Here is a 21,445-nt window from a genome sequence, read left to right as displayed (position 1 = left end):
CAGTGATGAAGAACGCTTGTTTAGCCAGGGGTGGTGGGCAGCCCTGGGTGGCGGCTCTGCACGTAGTTGTGCTGGGACTTACTTCATGTGTGGTGAAGAAAGGTGTCCTTTGTTGAAATCCTTATGTGTACATCAGCTAAGTAGAGAATTTAAAGTGTGAGTTCCTCACATCTGTTGTTTTAAGTTTTTTTATGGTAGTTGAGGTTTCCTTTAAAATTAGGGTTGCTAATTGGGTCAGCCAGCCCGCGTGAGGTGGTGGGGCATCGGAAATGCCGGCCGTGTCCAGACAGGCGGGGGGGAAAGAGATTGCCTTAGTTTGGATAGTGAAAGTGAATTTTTATAAGCTTTGCTTTTTAGGATTAGAAGATCATACCGTGTTACTACCTTTTTTTCTCCTGCCCAGTCTGGGTTGGATAGTTTCTCTTGTTAGCCTCAGTACAGCTTTAGAAAATCTTTATCCTTCCAAATGAGTTTGGATAGTTGTGGGTAACATTTTCCAAACAGTCTTTCAGGGATCGTGTTAATGGCCTACAACCAAGGTATTTGTCCCCTACTTTGAGTCTTAACTGTGGTTCTTCTCCCATCCCAGTGGGGAAGGGCTTCGAGGCACCACTAGTGGTATTTAATATTAGTATTTATACCATGCCTTTAATTTTAGATGTACCCATCACAACAATCCACTTGGTAAAGCCGGGATCACCGTCTAAGGAAGGACCGTGGTAACCTTTTCTCAAGTGTTGGAGGTTCCCCCCAGGCGCTCCTGGGCCCCGCCCGGCCTGTCCATTCTGATTTCTAGATCTCAACTTCCTCTGATCCCTTCTTTACGCCAGTACTTTCAAAGAGGCTGCCCCAAAGGGTCTTCTCCATTCTCCTGGCCATCTGCTGAACTAAGCTGACCCTATGCTGGCTTCCAGGTGTTTGGGAGCGCTGCTTGGTCTCAGTGGCCCCTTCCTGCAAAGGCACACGTCCCCAGGCTGTGGGGACAGAGCAGAAGCAGCCCTGTGGAGTTTGTCCTAGAGTGGGGGGCGGGGGGATTGGCTGCACACCCCCCCCCGCCCCCTCGAGGATGGAGAGGACTCCCATCACACCAGCTCCAGGTGTCTGTGTTTGTAAAAGTCTCTGATAATTTGGGAAAGCTGGACAACAAGCAACACACTGACGCCCTTCCCGACCCTTATCTGTGCCACACTAATTTTATGATTTAATTGCTTTCATGGGCGACTAACTTTGTTCAGTAAAACCAGGGTTTGTTCGTTTGGGTTTTTTCCTTTGCTACTTCTGTATTTAAAGGTACATGTTTCTTGTTTCTTATTTCAAATCTCTACTGATAGTGCCCGATGGGAAGATGCTGGAACACATTTTACAAATGTGACTTTTTTTTTTTTTTTTTTTTTTTTTTTTTTTAGTGTTGCTTGAAGCCTGTGTCATAATGTCGGTTGCTGCTGCCTTCTTTCCTTTTATGAGGTCCCCAATGTTTCTTCCAGAAAATTACTTTATTTATGCAAGTCAGGTGACTCTTAGACCACAAAACCATTTGATAATAAACAGATTATCATTAGGTGCATATCTTATTGATATTTTGTGAAATGTTACGCCTGTGTTGCAAAAGTTGAATAGTTTTGTCTTTATATATTGCTGTCTTCGGTGTACAGCATGGTTTTACTTAATTGAATGTTACTGTTTAATATTTTCTTCTTATAGAAGAGACCATGCCCTTTTGTATGACATGTTTTAATAAATGTTATCCGTCAACTTTGTACAAGTTTTGTTTCTCACTCTGGTTCCATGACCACATGTCTTTGTTTTCATCCTGGCTTTTGCCGCCTGAGAATAAAAGTTATATTGTGGCCTTTTGGTAAGTAAATGCCAAATGGACAGTCTGATCAAATGGGTGGCGAGTGAGCATTTGCTGTGCCAGCCCTTTCCGATGCTGATCTGTCGTAAGCCCCACCGGCTCCGGCAGGAGTGTAGACGTGCTAGATGCTCTAGGCTCCCCCGTGCCCTCCCCACGCTGTGCTTTGCTCCGGCGGCTGGCCTCTGCAGGCCTGTCCCGTCCTCTGGTCAGGGGACGCCAGACCCACTCTGGCAGGAGCCTGGCGGACCAGAGGAGAGCGAAGCCTAGGACTTCACGTCCCTGACTCCTGCCCGGCGCGGGCTGCCGGCGGCCATGGCTCCAGTCTGGCAGCCGCAGGGTTTGGTAACCACGTCCTCTCCCTGTCCCTTGCGAGCCGAGGACTGGCCCTGCCTCCCTGCTTTGCCAGCCCTCAGGCGCTTCACTGTCCTAGAAGTTCCTTAACCCTGCCCACGTTCTCTGTAAATAATCCCTTCGTCAAACTCGGGCACTCCAGCCAAGTGCGCCCCATTTCCCGCCAGGCCTCTGGCTGATGCCTTAGGCACACTCGTGTCACACGCGAGCCTGTTGCGATTCAGAGAAGGTAGATTTGTTCCCAGACGTGGGCCAGTGACTGTGGACGGAGTGGCGCTCGGACAGGGCTGCGACGCTTGGAGATGCCGCTTTCCACTGCTCTGAAATGTCCCCTGCTCTTTAGTGGGGTCTCTCCCTCACCTCACCGTGCCTGTCCCCACTCATCCCCCCAGAAAAGCCTCCAGAAACAACAGTGCTCTTTAAAAGTGCTGCAGGCACCCAGGGCCCACGGGCTTCCTCACAGCAGCTCATTACCAGAGACACTGCTTGTTTTAGACCAAACTTACCCGGCTTCCCACACAAACCTTCTGTTACCACTGTTTGTTGTGAGGGGTTTTCCCCTCCCCATTGCTGATTTTAAAGCCAACTACAGATTGCCCCAGCTAGCTTAGCCATTCTCTGTGTGGGAAGAAGTCCAGAAGAACCATTTCTAGCCCTTCCTGAGGTGGGCCCTGTCCATGCCGACCAAGGGCAGGCGGCTCAGGCCCTGCGGCCGGCCCGCCGGGGACGCGGGGCTCCCCACGCAGCCCCCTCGGCGCAGAGGCCTCTGGGGTGTGAAGATGAGCAGCACCGCGTTCCTTGTCAGGAGAGAGGAAAAGATGGAAGTGGCTCGTATGTATTTGGGAACAGAAGGGGGGTGGGCCGTGAGGGGTGCTACCCAGATGGAGCAGATCACACCTGTGCGGTTTATTTAGCTTTCCTCACAGTCAATTCAGGGACTGCTTCCCACCAAGCCACCGGCGCATTCCTGGAGACGGTCTCCATGCCCAGGCGTCTTGAGGGCCCACCGCTCTAGAACTTGCCCGCAGTCGATGGACCAGCTAGCAGGCCGGCCACAGGAAGTGAGGTAAGCTCAGCTTGACGTAACAGTCGTCTATTGCTTGGTAAGTGATTTTAGAGATGTTCTTCCTCGCTGTGGAAAGTGAAAGATAGGAACTCTGTGCCCTTCCAACTCTATCCTGTGTTCATGAGAAAACTTGGCCAGTGTTGTTTAGAGTCCAGTGAAGGAAGATGGGCACAGACGGCATTTTTTTTTCCCCTTTAGTGAGAAACCAGGAGGGGCCTGAGTGAGGAGGGAAGTTTGCCGTCTTCTGAGCTGGTCTGACTAGTTCGAATTAAAACCAAGCAATGTGATTTTATAAGCTACCACTTTCTTGTGGCCTGCTGCAATGACAAGAGAATCCCAGTGTCCTCTGAGGGGGGTGTGTGTGCTCTGTAAAAACAAGGTTTCATAAGCAGTATGGTAGGTAAATATACTTTCTAAAAAATAGTGGCAATATACTTAGACTCTAATGATTATGAGTTCTATTTTTTCTTCTTCATAATCCAAAATAAGCATCCAGTACTGAAGCCATTAAATGTATTTATAACTTAATAAGATACTAGTTACTCCCCAGAGTATACTGGTCTGCCTAATGTAACAGCTAACCTTTATTAATGGAGGCCAAAGACCGCTTCTAGAACTGCCCCTGTCTTGTTAATGTGGGGGGTCAGTAATGCTGTGATAAAATCTCACTTGTTAGGGTTCTCTGTGCAAAGATCCCTAACTGAACGACATTTCAGTGGATGGATGCCAAGTCAGCAAAGGCTGCTAGAATTCCTGCAGGATCTGGCCGCGTGGAAATTGTAGGCTTTAAAATGACAGCAGTGACCTTGAACCAAACTAGAAAGGATTACTTTTTACATAATTTACATAGTGTGTCCTAATGTGTGAAGTATCTTTTGTCTACTCAACATAGGAACACACAGACGATTTTCTTGGAGAGAAATTTTTTTTTGTATTGCAGTTCTGTGGATTTATTAGGTTCTGAACATCCACTCAACCCACTGAGCACCATTCCTACTTTAATAGGTATAAGAAGAATTGGGATTACAGCCTAAAAATAACAGCCCTAAGTGAAGGTTCATTGCATGCTTGATGCGTGCTAAGTACTTCACTTGCATGAACTCATTTATTCCTCCTAACAGTCCCATGGAGGTCGAATTTTATTCCAGGCCACTCCATGTAGCAGGAAAGGATGACAGCTTCCTATTCTGCTGGACAGATGGGTTTTTCCCCCTTAAGGAAACCTCTCTCTCTAAACCTCTACTCCTGGGACAGCAGGCTGCCTGTGTCGAGGTGAGATTCAGAGACTCTCCGAGAGTTGTCCCTCTCTTCCTACAGGAAGAGCATGGCTTCGGATGTGAGGAGCTTGCCCCTGGGCTGGACTATCCTTCTGGTGCCTTTAGGTGGTGGGTGTGGCTCACCGAGTGGCCCTCAGTTTGTTTGCGCTTTGCTGTTTTTGGAGAAATAGAGACCCTACACAGAAACTGTTCCGGGTCTGGTGTCAGCTAACCCTATTTGAACTCTCTAGGTTCGGGAATTACAGGTAGAAATTAAATCCAGGAATAGAGAGAGTCCAGTAATTTTCAAGCTGGTAGGAAAGTTCTATCAAGGCTTCTTCCAAGGGATGGGCAGAGAAAAAGAGCACCCCCCACCCCCTTCCAACCAGAGCAACGTTCATTTCACGTGGTGCGATCCACCAACTGCTCATTCTATAGAGCTTTCGTTTGCCCAGAGCCTACTGTGTTCCATACTAGTCTAAGCACTATTCATGCATTAGCTCTTCACTCTGACACTAACCCTGCAAGGTAGACGTTATTGCCATCCCCGTCCAACAGGGTGCTGACAGCGGAGCCAGGGTTCCAACCCAGGCAGCCTGAGTCCTGGGCGCCCCTGGGCTTACTTGTGCACTGTTGCTGTCCGGTGACTGCTTGCCCCAAGGGTTTGTTTCAGATCGGCCAGAGGAAAGCCCGCTCTAAACGTAAATAGCCTAGAGAGGGGTTCCAAAGGCCAAGGGCTAATCTGGGCCCCCTGACCACCGCTCTGCAGTTCATCTCCAGATTTGGGGTTTCAGACAAGTAGCACCTGCTTATCTCTGGGTCTGTGGGCCCTAAGTTGGCCTACCCTGTTCCCATCAGCCTCTGGGACAGCCATTCCCTCAACGGTCTCCATTCCTAACATATTCTGCCACTTGACCACCCCAAGGCCACCTCCTTCCTGAGCGACCTAATCCTGTCACCTCCCGTGGTCTACCTGATGGGGCTCTGAGCTTGGCATCCAAGGCCAGAGTCTGACACTGGTCACCTGTCTGTTCTTACCTGCCCATCCCCACTTGCGCTCTGGCTGCTCTCCTTAGGCTTGTCTTTGTCCTTGAATACTCATCTTCTCTTTGTCACCCACAACTCCCTAACCTTTGTCATTCTGGAAAACTCCTTTCGATTGTTCGAGGCGCTGCAAAAGCAATCTCTGTGGTATCTTTCCTGCACAGCCCTGGAAATTATTCACATCACTCAGTGATCCAGCATCATTTTGAACTTGGTCTTGCTGAAGCGTTGTCCCTGTATTGTAATCTTATGTACCATCCATTCTTTCACACACTCACGTTCTGTGCTAGACAGTGAGCTCCTCAGAAAAAGGAACTATGTCTTAATTGTCTCTGAGTGGCTGTTTCTGGCACAATCCTGTTCCTGGCACAGTCCAGAAATACTGCTGAATTTAAAAAATAATAATAAATGCATATTCACTCATCAGTCCTTACCCACATGACAGCAATGGACTTTTTGCTGCGTCAGAGACCTCTCTTAAGAAGTATAGGCACTCAACAATCCTGAAGTGCCCCCTTCCAATAGAATGTCACCCAAGTGTCACAGAAATTGCCTTTTGGCCAAGAATTCTGAGATATAGGTCCTCTTTCTTAACACAAAAGAAAGATTTTCTATTGCAGCAGGCACTGAGCTCTGATGCCGGACACTGGTCAGGCAGAAGAGGGAAATGGGATTTATCAAACAATGCTTTCTGGTGGAGAAAAGTTGGTGTCCAGCTCAAACCAAACCATTAGTAGAGTAACTTAAAGTTGACGACTTGATTTGGAAGCAGAATAACGTGAAATGTCCCACTCCCTTCCCTGTGAAATATAGCAGCTCTATGGTGAAGAAAAGGGACTGATTGTTGTTGTTGTTAACTTCTGTAGAGAAGTTTATTCTAGAAGAGGGCATATTTTCAATGAGATTTTGGCACAGTTAAAACACATGTGACATGTGATTTGGTGTTTCACCCAATAGTAAGATTTATGGCAATTAAGGACCAAAGTTGTTTTTAGGGGCACCCAGGTGGCTCAGATAGTTAAATGCCCAACTCTTGATCTCAGCTCAGGTCTTGATCTCAGGGTTATGAGTTCAAGCCACATGATGGGCTCCATGCTGAGTGTGGAGCCTTCTTTAAAAAAAAAAAATTGCTTTCGGACAACAGTCAGATTGTGATTGTGCCGTCCTGAGCTTTAAGTAACAGTAGAATGTTGTAATCAGAAAACAGTCTGGGCTAGACAACTGGGGGGGAGTCTGTGCAATAAAGACCATTTGTTTTATGTAAACCAGCTCCAAGACCGCATGGCAGGAGCCTCTTCCGGCCATCTGAAAGTAGAAAGGGCAGCAGTGAGCTTGTGACTCTCCCAAGAAGGGGTCAAACAGTTCTGTTGGAAGTGGTGTTAAAAGCATCTTAGGCCAAATGTCTCTAATCTTTTCAAGTAGAAGGGTTATTTCTGAATATCAAAATTTTGCAGAAACCTCCCCCCACACACACCCCCACAGTTGATCAAGACAAATTCAAAATCTCAGAACACTAGTGTGACTTCCATAATGCTTCAGTGCATTCATATTTATTCTTTAAAAAGCATAGTTGAAAAGTAGCAAGGCAAATGTGGGAGACCACACAAGGAGCTTTCTATCCTTCCAGTGTCCCTTTGTCGGTTCGTTCATTCACTCATTTACTTATCAAGTATTTATGGACCATCCATGGCGGCCCTGGGCTGGGCCTTCAGAAGCTCATTCTCTGGTCTTCAGAGCTTGTGAAAAGCACTCAGGAGACACAGAAATGGACATTTCAGGATAGGTCCTTCGCTGTCTATGTCACATAATTGACTACCTTATGAATCACCTGGAAATAATATTAACCATCAACTTCAAGACCACACTTCTCAAACAAACCTAACAGTGGGTGGTAACTGGGTCACTCGGGTGTGGTGAAAGCCACCAAACTGAATTTATCTACAGGCCCAAACCCAAGCTACAGCCATTTCCTGTAATAGCTGTATAGCTACCCTCAATCTCACCTGCTTTTCTGGGTTTTAAGTTAACTCATCACGGTCATCTCAAGGGTGAAAGGGAGAAAAACTTCCCCATTGCCGACTCCCATTTCTGCCTCCTGGCATTTTTTCACTCCCCCTTCTTGAGCAGAATCCTCTTCCTATAATTTGTCCACCATAGTCCATCCCACTGAATTCACAAGGACAATATAGAAGCTATAGAATAAACCAGTAACAGGTCCTCAAAGTGCATTATCTAGTAGACAAGAATCATGCTTTCAAAAAAAAAAAAAAAAAGGCTACTACTATGAGCTGTTCTAAGTGCTGGGGATATAGCAATAAATGAAACATCCAAATTCCTCTTCTTCTGGAGTTCCCGTTCTAGAGGCAAGTAAGACTGGCACCTCTCTAAGGCTAAGAAGTAGCACACAGTCCTTGGGGCTGGCTCAGTTGGTTAAGTATCTGTCATGATCTCGCAGTTCATGAGCTTGGGCCCCACCTTGGGCTCTGCTGCCAGGGTGGAGCCTGCTTGGGATTCTCTCTCTTTCCCTCCCTCTCTCTCTCTCTCTCTCTCTGCCCCTCCCCCGCTCAAGGGCGCGCACACTCTCTCTCTCTTTCTCTCTCCCTTTCAAAAATAAATAAACATTAAAAAAAGAAGAAGCAGCAGCCTAGACTCACACAGGGACAGAATGACGAGGGGCACGCAGGAAGCCTTCCTCGTGCTGGCAGCCCCTGAGCAGAGACGGGTAGAATTCTGACCCACCAAACTGTGGAGTGAAGAGGAGGCCCACCTCTGCCCCCAGAGGGAAAAGTATGAAGAAGAGCACAGAGATGAGGAAGTATGAGGGGAACCATGGAAATAACAGTAGGCAAGGTAGCTTGGCCACCCAAGTTCTTACTATGTTAATGGATGGATATCAACTACTGCTCATTTACTGCGTGCCAGGCTCTGTGCTACAGTCTTTACATGTGATATCTCTTTAGATTTTTACTGTAACCCAGCTTGCAAGGTAAGGGGAAACCGAGGCTCAGAGTGGCTAAGTAAGCAGCAGAGCCAGAATTCTAGACTAGGTCACCCGACTCTGGAACCCAGGATCATAGCGATTACACCACGTTGATGTCCAAGGTCATCAAGGGCCGCCGATCCCAGGCTAAGGAGTGTGGATTTGATTTTGTAGGCAATGATCAGAGCTATCACGGAGATTAACCCAATGGAATGAGAAGTGACCTAGGACGTGTTGTTTGTGCTGCATTCCCTACATGGGCTGAGTGACAGATAATAGACCTGGAGGGAGGAACCACCACATGCTCAGGTAGGCCAAGTTCAGTGTCAGTGATGGAATGGGGCAACTGTATGAGTAGCATAATGGAGAGCTGTTGTTAACCTAAATATGGGCCATCAGAACAAGAGCTGCGGCGGCGCCTTCTAAACTTGGTTGTCTTCCACGGGGTTTTGGCCTCCGGCACTGGTCATGTACTCTCCAGTCCTGCATGCCAGCCAAATTCCAACTTTAATGTAATTGAGAAATGTCCTCAAGAATGCGTAGCACTCACCCTTTTCTCTCCACGAAGGTCATGAGAGGAATCTCAAGAACCCTATCCCACACACACTTGGTTAAATCCAGTTCTTTGATGATGGGAAGGAAGCGGTCACCACCCCTGTCCTCATTACCCCTCACCTAGGCTATTACACGAGCCTGGTCTCCCTGCTCTACTTGTTCCTACACACACCTGTCAGCCTCATTATTTCATCATGTCCCCAAGCTGTTCCCAGGTCCCTAGATCCCACCCAAGTGGGCCCCCACTCTCCAGACTGTAGACTTAGACTTCCTTTCTGGTTTGTTTCCCCGGTTTCTCCATCCTACCTGTTTCTTCTCACCAAATCCCATTTTCCTTGAACTTGCCCTCAAATTCCCTGCAACCACAGGCATCACTAATGCTCCCTCGCCTCCTTCCCAGAACAAGGACCATTTCTAACAGCATCTCCTCTAAGAAGCTCTCACCGCCCTGCCCAGGTCGGTCTCCTCTGGCCTTCCTTAGAGCCCCGTAAGTCTTAGGTTGTGTCTGTCGGGCGGGCCTCACTTATACACACCTTGCTAAGGTCTGTGAGGACCAGCAGGTGCCTCATGCCTGTATCCATTCCATTTCTGTGTCCGTTACAGCATAGGGCCTGGTGCCCAACAGGGCAGCTGAAGTCAGAACCGTCTCCTGCGTCTGTAGGAAGGCTTGAGTAGGACAATAGCAAGGTGAGAGACTGGGGAGACCAAATACTAAGATAAAAAAAAGACCTCCAATTCTTGTTTTGGTGAGCGCTGAAAATGTATGACGTGTACCATTATCGTTGTGTTCTGTGTTGTATACCCAATCACCAAGCAAATGCAGATGTTTTTATAACCAGCCACCCCCGAGCCAAGAACTGTTTCAGAAATGACTGGGTATTGGGACACCTGGGTGGCTCAGTTGGTTAAATATCTGACTTCGGCTCAGGTCCTGATCTCATGGTTCATGGGTTCAAGCCCCACATCGGGTTCTGTACTGACAGCTCAGAGCCTGGAGCCTGCTTCAGATTCTGTGTCTCCCTCTCTCTCTGCCCCTCCCCCACTTGTGCTCTGTCTTTCTCTGTCTCAAAAAAATAAAATAAAATAAAGAAATGACTGGCTATTGAAGGTCAGCCCTGTCACATTCAAGTCGCTCTGCTCTTGAAGACTGAATTGTACTGACTCACAATGTAGAGTCATTGCTACACCTCCACCAGTCCATAAGCAGCTGTCACCGTCTGGTGCCTGGGATCAGGAACCGAGTGCTGATCTCAAACCAGGTCACGTATAACAGTCAAGTCACACCCACAGCCAAGCTGCTCCTGCACCTTCGATCTCTCCAACCTCTGCAAATGGAGGCTGATGGTAATTCAGCTGTATTTTCTTTTTGAACTTAGAAAAATGCCTAGCTTGGCTAACTTTAAAAACATAGAGTCTTCCTTGTTCTTTGAGTAACCTTATCAGTCACAAACCACTGCTTTCAGAAGTGACCTCGAAGAAACACCCCCCACCACCTGCTGCCTTGAGCAGGATCAAAGTCAACTGGCTGTTCTATAGAATGCCTGGGAGGCAGCTTGTCCTGTGATCAGAGGGCTATTTGGGGGGACTCTTTGCGGTGCGTGGGCGGCCTCAGAATCTCTGCTTGGGAGCCTCTCCCCAGATATGACCCTGTCAGCTCCAGGCAAAACTGTTAAATGTTTTCTCCAGACAAGAGTGCGCTTTCTGGCAGCTACCGACCCCTGGCCCCCATTAGAGGTCATGAAATAGAACTTGTGCAGACAGTGATCATGGAACTCTGGGCGAGTTCCTCTCCAGCGCTAGCAAAGGAACATCTTCCCTTAGTAGATGTTCATGATCCCTATGGACATAAGTGAACTGGGCTGGAAGCACTAGTCTTTTCATGGTTCTATGAATTTGTTTAAACATACAGAAACTTTCACAAATATTTGCATTATCATTGTGTGATTCAGTCCTGGACCTCAGGATTTCCTGCAGGCCACATGCGCTTTTTTTGTGTAACTGAAGTATGATCAAGCATAAAAGAGCACAAATCATAATGCACAGCTCAATGAATGTTTACAAAGTGAATGTATCCATGTCGCCTGTATCCCGATCAAAACACCCAGGGGCAAATCCCCTCATTCCTCCTTCCAGGAGTAACCTATCCTGACTGGTAGTAGCACCATTGGTTTTGCTTGTCTTTGAACTTTATTCAAATGGGATCCTACAGGGGATCCTGGGTAGCTCGATCAGTTAAGCACCTTGCTTTGGCTCCAGTCATGATCTCACTGTTCAGGGGTTGGAGTCCCGCGTCGGGCTCTGTGCTGACAGCTGAGAGCCTGGAACCTACTTCAGATAATGTGTCCCCCCCTCTCTCTGCCCTTCACCGGCTCGTGTGTGTGTGCGCGCATGCGTGCACGCACCCACGTGTGTGCATGCTCTCTCAAAAATAAACATGAGGGGCGCCTGGGTGGCTCAGTCGGTTAAGCCTCCGGCTTCGGCTCAGGTCAGATGTCACGTTCGTGGGTTCGAGCCCCGCGTCAGGCTCTGTGCTGACAGCTAGCTCAGAGCCTGGAGCCTGCTTCCGCTTCTGTGTCTCCTTCTCTCTCTGCCCCTCCCCCCTCATGCTCTCTCTCTCTCTCTCTCTCTCTCTCTCTCTGTATCAAAAATAAATAAAACATTAAAAAAAAAGAAAAAAATAAACATTAAAAAGTGAAATAAAAAACAAATGGGATCATACAGTACATATTCTAGTGGCTTCTTTAGCTCAGTGTTGAGCTTTATCCTTGTGGATTGTAGTTCTCCACACTCATTTTTAATTCATTTGCTTTTAAAAAGTCAGCTCAGGGGGCACCTGGATGGTTCAGGTCATATGAAGTCATACGACTGTGGCTCAGGTCATGATTTCGTGGTCCATGAGTTCGAGCCCCACGTTGGGCTCTGTGCTGATCAGAGCTTGGAGCCTGCTTCAGATTCTGTGCCTCCCTCTCTCTCTGCCTCTCCTCGGCTCATACTCTGTCTCTGTCTCTCAAAAATAAATAGGCATTAAAAATTAAAAAAAAAAATGTCCGCTCAGACTGCATCAGTGTACCATAGTCTGCAGCAGACCATTTCAGTTCTGAGTGCGCTTGTCAGACATAACTCATCTGCCAGAAACAGCATTCCCAGCAACAGGACTGTGACACAGACAAGGGAAATGATGAGTATTCGGAGATATTCCTGGGTCAACAATATGGCTTGAACCCTGTTGAGCTTTTAAAAAAGGGCCCTGCTTATGCTTTTACCTCCAACCCTTTCTCCAGAGTTTCTGGTCTCCTGACATAGAGGGCCACGGTCAGGCTGTTTTGGGAGTGTGTCCGAGAATTCAAAAGGGCCTTTCTGCCGAGGAGGTTCAACTGGGAGAGGCACCTAGAAGCTGAAGCAGCAGTAAAACTGAAAGGAGAGCTCCACACGATTGAAACGAATGGCTGTCCCATTGGGTGGGTTTCTAGAACATATGGTTGGTACAAAATTGTCGATGTGTTGATGGAAGAGAGATTGTTTTAGGAGATTCTTCCCCTGGGAGAGGGAACAATGTCAGTTACGCACCACACTTAGCACCCGGGGTTATTGCTTTTGCTCAGGTGTAAACTGCCTGGTTTTCAGTTCTGTGGAAAGGCAGGGTGAGCAGCAGTTCCTTCCAAGAGAAGGTTGGAATGAGGCCCCAGGAGGCCTGGCATGGCAGGGGGCACTGGACTGCTGCCCACTCAGGAGGGCTCTGTGAATCCGCATTTCCTGGTTCGGAGCCGGCTCATCCTACTGGGAGCCCGCTGGGGCCTGACCTCTTTTTGTCCTTCTTTTGTTCCTTGTTTTAAGACAATTACTGAGCCCTTGCCCTGTGCCCAGCTTGGTGCTGGGCACAGGAATCACAGTGAGAAACAAGACATGGTCCCTGCTCTCAAGTCCCAGGAACCCCCGACAACAGGAAATGCTGGTAACTTCTAAAAATTGCAAGAGAGCAGAACAAGGTCTGTCTGTCATTAAGCTGCTTATGTGTAACAGACAAGGTAGCAGATGCCCAGAGCTCAGTGGGATAGCTCCCAGGTCGTTGGACGTACTAGAGAAGCCTCAGCAGAAGATTCACCCTACCAGACCCAAATATGGACATGTGAGCTACTGGTTTTGCGTATTTATCACACCTACGAGAGGCACTTTGTAAGAGCATTAGCACTGTGGTCTCAGTACACTACAGCCAGCAAGCATCTGGGGTCAGAACACTTGTCACCCCCATTTTACAGATGAGGAGTCAAATTCAGAGGGGTTACGGATCTTCGCTTCACTCAGTGAGTTTTAACCAAAGTCCTTAATTTATTGCATGATGGGAAGCTGAGCCACCCCTCACAAGACATCAGGACTAAAAGGCCTGCCTGAGAATCCAAAGCCGATAAGCACGTCCAAGTTCGTAGGAATTCCAAGGAGCTCAAGGGGAAGACGAGGAGAACAGGTAGAAGGTTACTCACTTATCTGAGTGTCTTGTGAGTTCCAGGGGGCAGGTTAAAAAATAGGAAATGTTGGGACACCAGGGTGGCTCAGTTGGTGAGCCTCCGACTCTTAATTTCGGCTCAGGTCATGATCTCACGGTTCGTGAGTTTGAGCCCTGCGTCGGGCTCTGCGCTGACAGTGCAGAGCCTGCTTGGGATTTTCTCTTTCCCTCTATATCAAAATAAACAAACTTAAAAAGCAGAAAGGGTTGCAGTGTAAATTGTCAGCTAAGCCTGGCTTCCATGTTGGGAAATCACAAAGGTACCTTGGTTCCGGCCAGGAGAAGGGATTAATGCAGAGATGTTGAGATTCTCTTTGAGCAAAGGATTACCCTGGACATTTTCAATCCACTGACTAGTTTGGCAATGAATGCCAAGGTTGCTGAGAGGCTGCTTATTTTCAGGATGGAAAGAAACGATGTCTTACAAACCAGGTCTTTAGGAATGAAGCAAAGGCCAAGATGCCACCATCTTCTTGAATCTTGACTGACAGGGAAGGCATCATCGCCTTTGAACAGAAACTATACTTTGGGGGGTTGGGGGACGAGGGTGGGAGGGAGCGGATGAGTTGAAGAGTTTTGCTCTTTAAGTGGCCAGAGGCAAAGATTCCAGGAGCTAAGCTCCAGTGATGAAAGGGGAACATTTCAGTGATGAAAGGAGAGTGACAGAGTCCAGCGAGGGAGGGGAGGGGACGTTCAGAGGAGGAGCGGCGGAGATGAAGCCGGGGTGCACCTCCATACTGCGTTGCCCCTTGCCTCGCTGCCGTTGGTTCAGTCCCTCCCGGGTTAACAGCTCCCGCTGATTCGGCACCCACTAAGTACAAGGCTCTGAATGCCATTTTACTTCTCGTACCTCACGGGATTCTGAGAACAACCATCTGGAGCAGGAACTATTACCATGCCCATTTTACAGATGAGAAAAACGAGGTTCAGAGAGTCCAATTAACTTGCCCAGGGTCTCATGGTTTGTTTGTTGTTTGTTCGTTTTTTTACCATGGGACCAATCTTGGAAATACAGTGAAAGAAGTACTGCATCTGAAAACAAAGTCAGCCCAGTTCGGGGCCAGGGATGGACAGAGCTGAGACCAGGGGACAGAAGGGACACAGGAGCTAGTGAGGAGCAGATCCTGGAGGAGCCCGGATGAACAGGACTGACCAGAGCAGGGTAGGTACACAGGGTTCAGGCAAACCCCAGCTCGATGTCAGCAGGGAGGAAGGAGATTAAGGTCAGAAAGGCAGAGGACGGTGACGCGGGCCCCTGCTCACACTGTAGTTGGGACCATCTTCTTGTTTGACATAGAGGGTGAGAATCTCAAACAAGTATCAGGGTCTCTCACTGGGCGATGTTGTGTCTTTTCCCCCTTTTGCCTCCCATTTCACTTGTTCCATAGCCCTTCTCCCCATGCAACAGGCTGTCTGCTTTGTTAGCCTATGCCTTTCTTTCCCTGCCCATTCCTGAAAGGCGGTGATTTCCCTCCCCACCCCCACCCCACCCATCCACTACTCTATCACCAGGGTGTAGAGCAATGTTTGGCATTCAGCTAGCCCTCAATCACTATTTATTGAATGAATAAATGTACAACAATAAGATCACGCCAGGGTTTCTTAGGCCTCAGTTGCCTCCACTGCCCAGCTGAGCTGCACTGAGCGTGGTGATCTCCCCTCTCCTGTTGGGACTCCCTCACCACCGATTCCTGCACTGCGAGGAGGCAGGCAGCACCTTCCTGACGCTCAGCAAAAGCCTAAAAAGTAAAGGCCAGGGGGGCAGTTAACAAATGTCTACGTTGGCCCAAACTCATTATACTTCACTAAAGCTGATGAAGAGAAAAAAAATGACTGTCCTCCCTCCACAAAGCCTGGGACCATCCCACAGACCCACAGAACAGGGACTCTGTTCCCAAAGGGCTCCCCTTTATTCGGATTCTGCTGTAAGGAGGAAAGAACTAAAGGACTAGCAGAGGGGGCAAAGAGAGAGAGATAAAAAGAGACACCCCTTCATCAGATCCTCATATTCGAAATCATTAGTGAAACCTTCAAACAATCAGATGTCACGACTTGTATTTTTAAATAGCTCTCAACTCAGGAGAGCACTGAAGTCATGTCTAAGGTCAATGGAACTATTTGCTCCAGGGAAATTTACTTAGGGAGGAAAGGATCCGCCTCCTCAGGTATCTTTTTAAAGAGTCCTGGTCATCAAAGTCATCCTGAAAAGCCCTCTGACTTCTGAGCGACGGCAAGCAAAGTTTCTAGTCTAGCGTTTGATGGACAGGATGTTGGCTTTACATTAAACACATGTGGCGGCGTGAATGGTCTTCACACGCGGTTTGTTCAGTTCACTGAAATCCAAGGCGTGCCCAGCGGGTTTGTGCCTGGTTTATAACACTTAGAGCACAAAGTCACCTTTTAAACACGGCTAGATCTTTGCAGATGTCTCCACTACACTGACTTTAGTCAGACATGTGCCTTTGAGGAAATGCGATGTGAGTTAAAACAGTCCCCCTCGGCATAGCTCTGAAGAATGCTATTGATTCTGAGGTATACTCTGGATTTATTGATCTGTGTTTGGGACAAAAACAAAAACACAGCCAGACTAAATATACTCGTTGATTGTAAGGCGTCTTCCGACTCCAAGAATGTTTCAATGTGTTAAGAGAGGAAATCTGGTAAGTCTAACGACTAAAGACTCTAAAGACTCCCCCATTTTTGGGGTGCCTGGATGGCTCCGTAGGTAGAGCATGTGACTCTTGATCTCACTCAGGTTGTGAGTTCAAGTCCCATCTTTGGTGTAGAGCTTACTTAAAAAATTTTTTTCTCCCATTTTCTTTTCATTTTTTTTTAATGTTTATTTATTTTTTTTAGAGAGAGACAGAGCATGAGCCCTGGAGGACAGAGAGAGAGGGAGACACAGAATCTGAAGCAGGCTCCAGGCTCCAGGCTCTGCGCTGTCAGCATACAGCCCAACGCAGGGCCTGAACCCATAAAGTGCAAGATTGTGACTTGAGCCTAAGTTGGACACAGCTGATTGAGTCACCCAGGTGCCCTCACTCCCCCATTTTCATAATCAGAATCCAACACTGCCTACCACAGCACGCGTGAGTGTGAGCGTGAAACTCTTCAGTTAGTTGCTGTGATGAAGGCAAAACTGGAAGGCAAAGGCGCTGGGCCCAGAGGTGGCCCTGTGCGAGTGTGTCCCCTCTTTTGAAGGGTAGCTACCCTTTTTGTCCGGGTAGCTGTGTCCTCCTCAGGAAGCAGGACAGAGAGGACCCACACTACAAAATAGGGGCTGGTCAGGACCCAAGAGTATTTACACAGATGGGGAGACTCAGCTGTGAGGTGTGATGCAGATAAAAGGAGAGAAGAAACAGGGGTTCAGTCTCTCCGTTCATTCACTCACTCATTCATTCATTCATTCTTCGTCTCACTCAGCAAATATCTGTTACTGCTCATTCAGCACCAGGTTCTCCACAGGGTGCAGAGGAAATGGATCCGTTAAACAGCCCCTGCCCTCAAGGAACAAAGACCTAGAAGCAAAAACAGGTTACCAACCATTATCTATTTATTAATGCAACAGATACTTACTGAGGACCGAGCACTGGAGGAACAGCGCGAAAGAAGTCAGAAAAGGTCTTATGCTCGTGGAGTTTATAGGCTAGTGGGGGGCACATATTAAACTCATAAGTTCATTAACTAATTACCACTGTGGTCACTACAAAGGAGAAGTACAGAGGGCCAGCAAACTCAGTTAAAGGGGCGGTACTGGAGAATCAGCAGCAAACCAAGGGACAGTGGACCCAGAAGAAAAGGACAAGTGAGGAAGGACTCCAGACGTGGCACCTGTGCCCAGGGGGTGTCAGCAGGGTCAGGTCTAAGGGAAGCCAGGCCCACTGAGGAGCCGGATGGGAGAGCTAGGAGGCGAGGGGCAGCAAGCCATCTCTCCAGGAAGGGAGGAAACGCTTCACGGAGACGGGCGGGGGCTCTTGAAGCCAGCCTTTCTCCCTGGTTTTCTTGTTGACCAAGAATAATGACTGAGTTTGTCATGCTGGAAGCCTTATACCGTTCTTTCTTTCTAAAAAAAATTTTTTTATGTTTACTTTAGAGAGAGAGTGTGTGAAAGCGAGCGCTGGGGAGGGGCAGAGAGAGAGGGAGACACAGAATCCAAAACAGGCTCCAGGCTCTGAGCTGTCAGCACAGAGCCTGACATGGAGCTCAAACTCATGAAATGTGAGATCATGACCTGAGCCGAAGTCTGACACTTAACCGAGCCACCCAGGCACTCCTCTTTCTTTTTTAAAAAAGTTTATTTATTTTGAGAGAGAGAAAGCATGAGCAGGGGAGAGGCAGAGAGAGAGAGACAGAGAGAGAGACAGAGAGAGAGACAGAGAGAGAGACAGAGAGAGAGAGAGAATTCCAAGCAGGCTCTGTGTTGTAAGTGCAAAGCCCTATGTGGGGCTTGATTTCACAAATCATGAAATCATGACCTGAGCCCAAATCAAGAGTTGGGCTCTTAATCTACTGAGCCACTCAGGGGCCCCATGTCATTATCTTTTCTGTGTGTGTGTGTGTGTGTGTGTGTGTGTTTAATTTTAGAGAGAGCAAGAAAGCACCATCAGGGGAGACGGGTAGGAGAGAGAATCTTAAACAGGCTTCATGCTCAGCATGGAGCCCAACGGGGGGGCTTGATCCCACAATCTTGGGATCTTGACCTGAACTGAAATCAAGAGCTGGACACTCAGCCGACTGAGCCATCCAGGCACCCCGCATCATATTTACCCACGGAAGAGGTAGGTACCAACACCCTGCACACAGACGTAGAGGCCAGAGCTCAGCGGGAAGAGTGTCTCCCCCCAGATCAGATCCATCATGGAGCTCTGGCTGAGGGGCAGCTGAGACCTGGGTCTGTCTTCTGCTCAGCGACAGCGTTCTCCTGCCCGGCCTTGGCCAGGGGAAGGGAGACCACGAATCATGGCCCACAGTCCAATCACCACCAAACAGATGAAGAAGAGAGGTTCAGAGGGGCGAACCAGCTACCTGGTCCTTGTCACACAGGCAGGGAAGACGAGAGGGTCGTCAGGAAGAGCGCTCTTCCTGGACCAGGGGGAGCACTGACACTGCTCTGCAGAAGGGGCCGCGTGCTCTGGGATGTTCTGAGAAGTCAGTCAGTGGACATCTTGGGACTATTTGGAGAGACAGACGCCCCCTGCTGGCCCAGAATCACTTAGGTAGTGAGGCAGCCAGCAGGGACTTACCAATGGGTCCTGGTGAGGGGAGCAAGAATGAGAAAACTCCAAATCATTCATACAGTTTTTTGTTTTACTTATTTTTAAATATATATTTTTAAGTTTATTTATTTATTTTGGGGGGAGGGGAGAAATAATCCTAACCAGGTTCTGCACCGTTAGCCCGTGGAGCATGATGCTGGGCTCGAAATCACACTGTGAGATCATCACCTGAGCTGAAGGAGGATGCTTAACCGAATGGGCCACCCGGGTGCCCCCTTTTGTAAATTTGAGAGAGAGAGAGAGAGAGAGAGAGAGAGAGAGAGAGAATCTTAAGCAGGCTCCACACTCAGCATGGAGCCTGACTCAGGGCTCAGTCCCACGACGATGCCGGGATCATGACCTGAGCCGAAATCAAGAGTCAGACGATCAACTGACTGAGCCACCCAGGTACCCTGGAGATTTTATTCTTTTTTTTTTTTTTTAAGATTTTATTTTTAAGTAGGGTGCCTGGGTGGCTCAGTCAGTTGAGTGTCCGGCTTTGGCTCAGGTCATGATCTCACAGTTAGTGGGTTCGATCCCCACATCAGGCTCTGTGCTGACAGATAGAGCCGGGAGCCTGTCTTTAGATTCTGTGTCTCCCTCTCTCTCTCTCTGACCCTCCCTTGCTCAAGCCATCTCTCTCTCTCTCTCTGTCTCAAAAATAAATAAAACATTAAAAAATTTTAAAAATGTTTTATTTTTAAGTAATCTCTATACCCAGCATGGGGCTTGAACCCACACCCCCAAAATCAAGAGTCACATGTTCCACCAACGGAGCCAGCCAGGTGCCCCAAACTCTGGGGATTTTAAAGTGGGCCAGAGCCTGATTTCTGACAGAAAGAGTCTCCTTGTGGGAACCAGAGGAGGGAAAAGCTGGGATCTGATCACTTGGCTCTCTTGACTCAAGTGCTCAGGAATCGGGAATAGGTGAGTAGAGGCCCAAGGGCATCTGCCCTAGGACGGGAGGAGAGGAAAGAAGTGGAAGGGAGTTCATTTACAAGTACTTCTCACACGGTCTCCACTGACATGGGACACGGAGGGGAAGCTGCGAGCCGCGTTTCGGCCATGTGCCCCCGAAGAGGGGAAGGCAGAACACGGGTCTTAGCGCTGTCACAGATGCTGACCCCCGTGATGGCAGAACCACTCCTGGACTGGACGGAAGGTTAACCCCGAACTTTGACGAGATGTGAATTTGATCGTTTTGTAAACACCGCCAGCAAAACTGCAAAAGTGTGAGGTAAATTAAAAGGAGGCCCATACATCAGCCTCTAGACTCTTTTTATTTTTTTTAATGTTTTATTTATTTTTGATACAGAGAGAGACAGAGCATGAGAGGGGGAGGGTCAGAGAGAGAAGGAGACACAGAAGCGGAAGCAGGCTCCAGGCTCTGAGCTAGCTGTCAGCACTGAGACCGACGCAGGGCCCGAACCCACCAACATGAGATCTGACCTGAGCTGAGGTCGGAGGCCCAGCCGACTGAGCCACCCAGGCGCCCCTAGACTCTTTTTTAACCTCAAATGGGCTAAAAAAAATCATTTTTAAATTGCCACCAAGACGATGTGAGAGCAGAAATACATACACTCCCAATTGTAGAGGAGCCACAAATTTCTACCTAAAACAAATTAGTAGGGTTATGACACATAATCAGCCAAATGACAAAAATAAAAGCAGGACACTGGAAAAATATATGAGTTTAGTGGCCCAGTAGATGGGAGAATAAAAATAAATCTGTGAGGGGAATACCCAGCGTCCGATGGACAGACGGCCAGTAACTTTGAGACACCTGGCAAAAAGGTTAAACACTTAGGAATCGTTTAGTCTTTAAAGCCCTAATGGTATGCAAATTCTGTATTACAGCCAAGAAGACGACCCCAACTCTTACCAATAAAGTTAGCAAAAATCAGTTAACATGATGAGGCCCACAGCTGGCCTGACGGGAAACAGGAAGTCACTCATGTGGGCTTGTGAGTCAGCCCAGCGGTCCCGAGGAAACCTGGCCTGACAAGATGATGCATTCCTGTGCTCTTGCGCTCACTGATCTCACTCTTGGGGACAGATCTCAAGGAAACAGCTCAAGAGGAATAGTAATTAGAGAGCATGACTGTCTGCCCAGGTGCCAGCAGTTAGGAACTGGTTACCTAAAATTCTGTGTTTGGAATATTCTGTTGCCATAAGAAGTTCCTGTCTGGAGTCAGAGAGCTGGGGGGGCTCATCCCAAATCTGCCATTTAGCTGGGTGACTTTAGATATGTCACTTAATCTCTCTGAGCCTCCCTTCCCTCCTGGATAAAATGGGGATAAAAATAGACTGCTACCCCCTGGGGTTGTGTATTAAAAGGAGGTGGTGTCTATAAAGTGTCCACAGGTGCCCTGCACAGACTGTTTAACAGAGGGTAGCTGTTGTTATTGGAAGATGACTACTTGATAGATCTCAGAGAAGGAGGCGCTGTTTGCAAAAGATGAAGTAGCATCAGGAAGTCTCAGCTTTGTATCTTTAAGAAGAGCTGGTATCCGGACTCCTGGTTTTTTATTACAAAGTCAGAAAAGGGAAAATAAACCTCTGCCACTACCACTGAGGAGTCC

This window comes from Suricata suricatta, chromosome 13, assembly GCF_006229205.1.
Source record: "Suricata suricatta isolate VVHF042 chromosome 13, meerkat_22Aug2017_6uvM2_HiC, whole genome shotgun sequence".
Taxonomy (NCBI): Eukaryota; Metazoa; Chordata; class Mammalia; order Carnivora; family Herpestidae; genus Suricata; species Suricata suricatta.
Note: the sequence above shows the minus strand (reverse complement) of the source record.